The sequence below is a fragment of the Syngnathus scovelli genome, chromosome 14 (genome assembly GCF_024217435.2).
Source record: "Syngnathus scovelli strain Florida chromosome 14, RoL_Ssco_1.2, whole genome shotgun sequence".
Taxonomy (NCBI): Eukaryota; Metazoa; Chordata; class Actinopteri; order Syngnathiformes; family Syngnathidae; genus Syngnathus; species Syngnathus scovelli.
Genome location: NC_090860.1, coordinates 1,030,159 through 1,038,918, shown reverse-complemented (window position 1 = coordinate 1,038,918; position 8,760 = coordinate 1,030,159). Strand labels below are relative to the sequence as shown.

General features: G+C 44.0%; 1 pseudogene; it reads right to left on the bottom strand.

Moving 5' to 3' along the window:
* Window positions 1-3,670: 3,670 nt before the first annotated feature.
* LOC125981360 (DNA (cytosine-5)-methyltransferase 3B pseudogene) lies at window positions 3,671-8,467 on the bottom strand (annotated as a pseudogene).
* Between the last annotated feature and the right edge of the window lie 293 nt (window positions 8,468-8,760).

Here is an 8,760-nt window from a genome sequence, read left to right as displayed (position 1 = left end):
AACAGCCTTTCTCGTAAAGTTGTAAAATTTGAACGAGATTGTATGGAAAGCCGGCATTCGTAGTATTCTACTCGTTCATTAAAAACAACCTAAACTGATGAAATTCCTTTTCCATTTTACAGCCTTTTCTCTACTCACTGATATCTTTGAATATTGTGTCGTGTTGAGAGACAGCCCAAATTCATTGGTCACGGTGTTCAAGTGAGTGAAGGTGTACAATGCCCCGACCTTGATCGGGGTCAAGTTGGCCTCCCTCCACACCGCCACTCTTACCACAGCTTACTTGTTTTACATATACGATGCTCAATGGCACCAACTGAGCCCCACGTACCGACACCATTCTGCTTGGCTGTTTCTAAATTGGAACAAACAGACATACGATTGTGTTATCCTGCAATGTTTAATGCAAGGGAACACGTTTTTGTATTTTTAGTAGTTCTAAATATATATTTAAACATGCATGTGTGCGTGAAGTAAACTTGCACTTTCAACATGGCCCTCAATAGTTACCAGCCCCTCCGGAGGGTTTTCAAGCACTTGTCTTAGAGACACTGGCACCGACGTGGGGAAGATGAGCTGGATTGCCTCAGCCTGCAAGTCATCACGACACTATACATGCGCCCCAATGTACATTTTGCTGGTTAGTTTTGCAAAACAGCACGTTGGGGTTTCTCGCGTCCGTGGTAAAATGGGAAAACACATAACTGTTGCCCTCTGTGACTTTTAGGTGACTAAAAAGGGTCAACTTGATAGCACTGGTACCGTCACAGAGGGCAACAGTCTCATTTCGTAGCTGCCGTCCATTTGAACGATTGAAGCACCATCCGGCTTCCAGCCTCTGGCCCGGGTGTCCCTCCTTATCCCCACCACTTTTAGCGTTTATGACTTTTCTGTTCATTCTGAAAGAGGAAGTGACAATTAAGATCCAGAATTTTTTGGATCATTTTTTTTTTTTTTTTTTTAATGTGACTCCAAGTATGTGAAGTGAATGTCTAAAAATGTGCAAAGTACTTCGCAATCTGGCACATGCATATCCCACTGCTGCATTTGGGGACAAGGTGAAGCATTTTTAGCCTTCACTCGAACTAATTGCAAAAAGGATGACCGAAAGCAGCCAAAGCAACATTAAATGTTGCTTGTTTTTGTAACATGTAAAGGGAAATGTGCTTTTGGGAGTTTGCAAACATATTTTTTAAGGTTGTGTTAAACTTATAATCATATTAATATCTAGTATTAGAGTGCACGTGTGGATTGGTGGGGGGCGAAGAATGTGCAGGCAAACTGCATGAACTTGTTTTCTTGGAAGTGTTGTGTATAGGCCCAGACAGGGAGTACCGGACGGGAGAACATCTCAAGGTCGGGAATGAGAACAACAGCACGTCTATGTGTCTCGGACTTCGCGGGAAATTCCAACCACCTGACCTCCGCGATAGCACCGACACGGGGAGGAGATGGCCATCCACCAATCATCTCACAATATTTTGCATGCTTTAATATTCATATTGTGTTTCTTTAAAACTGGGCAACCCGGAAGAATGTGTCGTCTTTGGTGGTCACAAAAACGCACGAGTTTTAGTGTGAGGGACCCGGGACCCAGGCCTGTATTAGTCAGGAATAAATAATTGGTAAATTTGGTCTAATTGATCTACTGGTCTTCTCTTTGACAGAACGAACTCGCAAAATTGTTAGGTGCGCCAGTGTGTGGATTAGGACATAGCAATTTATGTGTAAAGTGTTGATCGCAATTTGGAGTCAGATCAATAAATAGAATCCGTAACCTAACACATGTGATTTTACTAATTATCCCTTGTTTGTTTGTGTATCGACTTTAACTTTAAACCAGCAATGTCATTCCTCGTTAACTCAAATTGCAAGCACATGGGTATGGCCATTTTGTCCCATTGTGCACACGCGGACAGCCAATTTTCCTCATGCAAAAGCCTTGCTTGCAGACTTTGAACAGCCTTCTTATGACACAGCATTAATTTTCACGGGTAAAACAATATAGCAGATTTAAAAGTGTCTATGCTTGTTTAACAACTTGTTTTCACTTTCATGCATCTGATGGAGTTAATTCATACCAAATTCATCAGAATGTACCTCAGAAAAAGACCATTTTGACAACAGGACAATATTTTTTCCGAGTATCGTAAATAAAAAGAGAGGATCTTAGAATACTTGATCAACTTCCACCCAGTTTGGAAATAATTTGCACACCAACACATCAGTCCAGGTTAAAATAATAAATTAATAAATGAACTAGGCACATGCCTCAGTGTTTATCGAAGATGTTTATCGAAAATAAAATTTCAAGTTGGAGGGGTGATACCTGAGAAACCACTTACCTCTGTCTTCAGGTTTGCTGTAATTAGGGCAGTTTAGAGTCTCCACCCGCTTTTATGCGTGGTAGAGTCAAAAAAACAAAAACTGGGCATAGCGTCAGAACTTCATTAGTTACACGGATAGATAGATAGATCTTTATTGTCATTGACACATGTACAACGAAATTAAAAATCAGTGCTTCTGCTAAGAAATTTTTTTAAAAAAGCTAAAAGTTTATATAAACTAAAAACAATACAAAAGCTCCAGTTCAGTGGCCTAGTGGTAGAGTTCTTTTATATCAAACAAATTATTTTAGGTGCATTACCTGACATGTTTCGGCGGGTTCTTCCGCCTTCATCAGAGTGCCACGTGTGGTTGTGACGCGTCTTTATCAACTGATGGATGAAGGCGTGGCTCACCTGTCAGATTTGACAGGTGAGTCACGCCCTCTGCTGTCTGCTGATGTTGTTTTCTGTTCTGTAGCTTTGCGGCTTGTAGCTTGCAGCTTTCGGCGTAGCTTATAGCTGTGTTGTAGCTTGTAACTTTGCTTAGCTTCATGAATTGGAGTGACACCGATGGTTTGATAAACGTGTTATTTATGTAATAGTTATTTGAATAACTCTGAATGTTACGTCAGGCCTGTTCTCAGCTCCTCGTTTGTGTATATGTCACGTTAGCATACCGTATCCTGGTTTCATTGCTATCACCAATAAAGACTTATGAAGTGGGGGCCAAGGAAATTGTTGTCAATTGTTGTCAATGTTTGCATCGGGTTCAAACCATTTGTTGAAGAGAGTTTCAAGGGCTCTTAGTGACCCATGTTATGGTAGTCCTCTTTATATTGATGCTATTGGAATACGGAGGGGTGTCTCTAATGAATACAACTGTTAGATTTAGTCCCAGTTTTTTTATCTTTAATGCTTGCTATGCTAACAGTTATTACCAAGAGGCAGCCTTCACAGTTTAAATATTTCATGTATGCCAGAAAGATCAATACACAGCTATGAATCCTTCTCTGCGAGATTTCGGAAGAAGGTCTGCTGTCCTGTTTGTGACATCATACAGTAGAGTGTGGCACCATTTAAATTGGGAGTTTAAAAAGGCAAAAAAACCAAAACATGTTTGTCCTATTTTTCCGCTAGTAAACAACCAATGTGAAACAGAAAGTGTGACTTACGTTGCACACATTGCGGGCACACCGGACAGATGGTCGACAGCTCACTGTCACGCCTTCCGTTTCTGATTGGAAAGTACTACAGGCAGACCATGACGGCAGCTTTGCAATTGAATAAAAAACTGATATTTTTGTTACTACACACTTCCCTTTAACCAACGTAACCATATGTTATGACATTAAAACATTTATTTTCAAAAAGTACATCAATTTATCTTTTTTCTTTAGTAGGGTTGCAAGTGGCAGAGAACACCCTGGACCAGTGGGCAGCCAATTGCAAAGCACGTTGAAAACACATTCTCACCCAAGGCCAATTTACACACGTTTTTTGACTTGTGGGAGGACACCAATATACAGTGGCAAACATTTGGTGTTCCGGGAAGAGCTCTCATGCTCATGCATAAAGGAATTGTAGTTTCTGGACTATATACTGCTACTTTTTGCACAAGCTTTGAACCCTGCATTTTATAGTCCAGTTTATTTCGATGGATTTTTCATGACTTTGATCATTCTGTATGATTTGTGCATATATATGGAAATAAGACATTAAAACACCTCCAGCTTATTATCCAGACTTTCCCCTAATTTTATCTGGCGTGGGTTTTATTCAGGTGCGGTTTTTAGTCCAGAAACGGTATTCATGCATCTACGGCCTTACAGACTTGGCTGGTGCGATTCACATTCGAAATAATCCTTGAGTGGCGCTATCAGGTTGCAAATGACGGCGACGCTCTAGGAACGCCCCGGGACCCTCTGGCGCTGCAGGCGGCCCATGTTCTTCACATCCGTGTAGTGTTTGGGGAAACCAAAAATCTGCTCCATTTGGGTACACCACATGATGACGCCTTTCATGATGACAGGAAGTCCCAATTTCCCTTGAACCATGGAGTTTTTCTTGTGATGGTTCACACCTTGTCCAGCTTTGCTGCACGGCCAACTTCTAAACAATCCTGAAGATTCACTTTTTAATCCAGGGATGGGGCCGCCGGCCAATTCATACCTAGGAGGTTTCCCCAGAAGTAGCAAGCTGAATGTGCAGGGCTGACAGTCACGGCATCGATGATAATTGGAATGCACTCCAGGAATCTGCAGATGTCCGTCTTGTCTCTGCTGGACACGAACACCACATTTTCAAAGAGCCAGAAAAAAGGCCGGTCGTCACCCTCCTTCGGCTTCAGCAACGTCAAAATGCGGTAGAATTCCAAGAAGAGTCTTCCGGTGCCCTCAAACAATCCTTTCCGTAGGATATTTGCCCATGGAAAGGTCGTTGCTAGGACTTCCTCCAATCAGCAGGTCAAAAGGGCCCCATTCAGCAAGGTGTTTCCTTGTGATGGTGCGGACGTCGTTGACATATTCAATCTTGCCAGCGTGCTTGATCATACCCACCGCGATGGAATCCTCACAAATCTCTGATGCAATGTAGCGTCCCACCTTGAAGCCAAGGTCTTTGAGCACCAGGTATCCTGTTGCGATGCCGTCAAAGAGCGACAGAACCTTCAAGGGCTTGCGGCAATGGCCGGGTAAACTCTGTGAGGCTCAAACTCCATGGCATTGTTGTTGGCAAAGAAGTCTTGGACCTTAACACTCCTGTCTGGCCTGAGTTTGAGCTTTCCCTCGCACTGCGTTGGGCGGCAAATGTAGCAGCTCCATGGATCAATATCTTTCAGGTCACGAAAGGTTCCCACCAGGATCTCCACACACTTCTTACAGAAACATTTGCAACAGCTGGCGTTACCACAAAGAAGGAATTCTGTTCCGCCACAGCAAACGGTGCAGTACGACTGATAGCCATCTTCATCGTAGCGATACAGTATTTCTGTAAAGTTTTCTTCGCATTTGAAACAAAGACCGCCTTCAAGCAATGGGTGTTGCACGACCACGTCAGGCGACCCGCAAGCCAAACAACAATCTTCGATTTTTGTGCCTTTGTCTCTAAGCCTCTCAATTAAAGTGTCTCTTGTGAAGCTGTAGTTGCAGGTGCTTGCCCGACTCTTAAAAGCATGTTTCCTTTTCACAGACGGCTGGTAGTCAGACTCAGTCGAATCCGAATTGGACAATTGGCCAGCTTCGTGAATGGCAGGTGGCACAAATCCCTGCGGCCCTGATAGTAGAAATCCTTTCACTGCCCAGTCCAGCATCAGATTCATTTCTTTTTCTTCATCTCCTTCTTCAAAGGACTTCTCAGAGCGTTCACTTGCCAGCTCTATGACTTGGAAGATGGCGGCCTTGTAAGTGGGCAGGCTGGCAAATGAATTTTTGCAGAAACATTGGATGAAATTCCGAAAAGGCATCAAAGCTTCCGTTGGGATCTTTGAGAGGGTTCCATCACCTAACCATTCAACCCTCCGTACACCTGGAGGTGAAATTTTAGTTTTCCAAGGAATCACCAAGCCGGGCCACCAAGAGAAGCCCTCTATCTTCCCCCATATGAGCTCTCCGGTCAAAAACCTATTCCCATCCTGGTAATTGGCTTTCCGTCGTCCTTAGTGTGTTGTATATCTGGGTCGTGCCTTTTCCACCCTTTTGCCAGAGTCGCCATTCTCGACAAGTAGGCTGTCATTTATGGTCAGCTCTTTTAACTTTGTAAGGGCTACGTGACATGGCTTTATATATTTCGTATAGCATTCCTTCAGTTCCATAACTGTGTTAGCTTGCGGTATTGTTTGCCTATTGGGGCTGTCTGAAATGCCCGCCATTGCTCTCCGTTGAGCATTCACTGTCAGAGAGTCATGATCCGCAATTCCCAGGACCTTGCCGTTGGCTAGCGGCTCAGGTTCACAGTCTTTGGCGGAAGATGACAGTTTCCTTCTGCTTTTGGTAGCGGGTTCAGGTAGCAGATACAGGCTGATATCGCAGTTGTTTCTGGCGGTCACGGCATCGTATTCTTCGTACGTCACATTGGCTGTGTAGAAGGCTTTAAACCAGGGGTGTCAAACTCATTTTCACCGAGGGCCACATCAGCATAATGGCTGTCCTCAAAGGGCCAGATGTAACTTACAAATGTAACTAAATGTAATCGAATGTAATGAAAAATAAATGTAACTAGTCCTTATTGTTAAATAACTCATTATTTATTATAACTTATTCAAGTGACAATTACAGTTGCATAGAAAACATGTTTGCTTGTTGCTCTTACATAAATCCTTTTAAATGTTGTCAGCTTATGAAAACCCACATAAATCCATTAATGAAGGATCAAACTGTCCAAGTGAATGAAGAAAAATAACATAAAACTGTATGACACGTAGGCGGCTCGGTGGCGCACTGGGTAGCACGTCCGCCTCACAGTTAGGAGGGTGCGGGTTCGATTCCACCTCCGGCCCTCCCTGTGCGGAGTTTGCATGTTCTCCCCCGAGCCCGCGTGGGTTTTATCCGGGCACTCCGGTTTCCTCCCACATCCCTAAAACATGCTTGGTAGGCCGATTGATCACTCCAAATTGTCCCTAGGTGTGAGTGCGAGTGCGAATGGTTGTTTGTCTCTGTGTGCCCTGCGATTGGCTGGCAACCGGTTCAGGGTGTCCCCCGCCTACTGCCCGATGACGGCTGGGATAGGCTCCAGCACGCCCGCGACCCCCGTGGGGACTAAGCGGTTCAGAAAATGGATGGATGGATGTATGACACGTAGCATTTTACAATAAAGGCTGCACACAGCCTAGCATCCAACTGATGGTTTGATGACAACAATTTGTCTGCATACACACATAAGACCTGCTAACATTAAATAATTACAACAGCAGCTACACATAAATAATATGTAATCAACTAAAAATGCCAAAAGAAAGGTTGACTCAGTTCACAACTATATTGGTCAAGTTTCCGGTTAGTCTTTGATGAGGAGATGCTGCCTGTCCTTGAACACACCAAGTGGATTATCTCTCTACTATCGATTGATCATGTTCTGAAAATGATAAACACAAAAAGAAATGCAAGCACAATCGTTAAATTGCACAATGTTTAACTGTTCTTTTTCTTGGTTGAATTACATTTTATTATATTTTAATTACGTTTTAAAAAAAATGCTTACCTGTGTGTTTTCTGACCAGACGTCTGACACCGTTTTCCCGTTGCCAGTGTGTCAATGTCTGGTTTGAGATCCTGTGCTGAGGCAATGCGTAGCACAGCATGGAGGTTGTCATCCGTGAGGCATGATCTGTGCTTGTTTTTGCTCAGATTCATTATGGAAAAAAACTGTTCGCACAGATAGGTGCTCCCAAACATGGACAGAACACAGGCAGCATGAAGTCGAAGCTGTGGCATCAAACCAGGGGGCAGCAGATGGTAAAAGTCCTTGATTGCAGCATCCTGGAATTTTGCTCTCAGGCCACTGTTGCTTTGAAGCTCAATTAGCACCATCTGAAGGTGCTGGGGTGCAGTGCAGACATCGGTGGTGAACGGATTGGCAAAGATGTCAAAGCCAGACTGTTGTGCTCTGAAGTCAGAGAAGCGCCGATCAAACTCAGTCTTTAACCAGCTCAGTTTGGTAGCCAACTGAGCACTTGAAAAAGTCTTGGGAAATGAGGCTGACATACTCTGACAAACAGGAACGTGGACAAGATTGTCCTGTTTCACTTGCCACATCCATAAGTCCAATTTACGCTGGAAAGCCGTGACCTTGTCGGACATCTGCGTAATGACTTGTTTGTGTCCCTGCAGCTTCTGATTCAGCTGGGCGAGATGGTCGGTTATGTCACACAACACAGCAAAGTCACACATCCACTTTGGATCTGATAGTTCAGACATGAGTTTTCCTTTACTCCTCATAAAAAGAGCAATGTCTTCCCTGAGCTCAAAAAATCGCTTGATGACTTTGCTCCTGCTCAGCCACCGCACTTCTGTATGGTACAGCACATCCCTGTGTTCTGAGCCCATCTCCAGCAAAAACTGCTGGAACTGACGGTGATTCAGGCCACGCGCCCGAATGAAGTTCACTGTTTTCATGACTGTGGTCACAATGTCCTCCATCCCCAGCATCTTCCCACACAAAGCTTCTTGATGGATAATGCAATGATACGTTATCAGAGGCGTGTGATAGTTAATGAAATGGACCGGCCACATAGACTCTGTCCGGAAGAAGGCCCAGCAGAGGCTGTACTTCCTGAGACAGCTCAAGAAGTTCAACCTGCCACGGGAGCTGCTGAAGACCTTCTACACTGCCATCATCCAGTCTGTCCTCTGCACCTCCATCACTGTCTGGTTTGGATCGGCCTCCAAACAAGACAAGCACAGACTGCAACGGACAATAAGGACTGCAGAAAAGATAATTG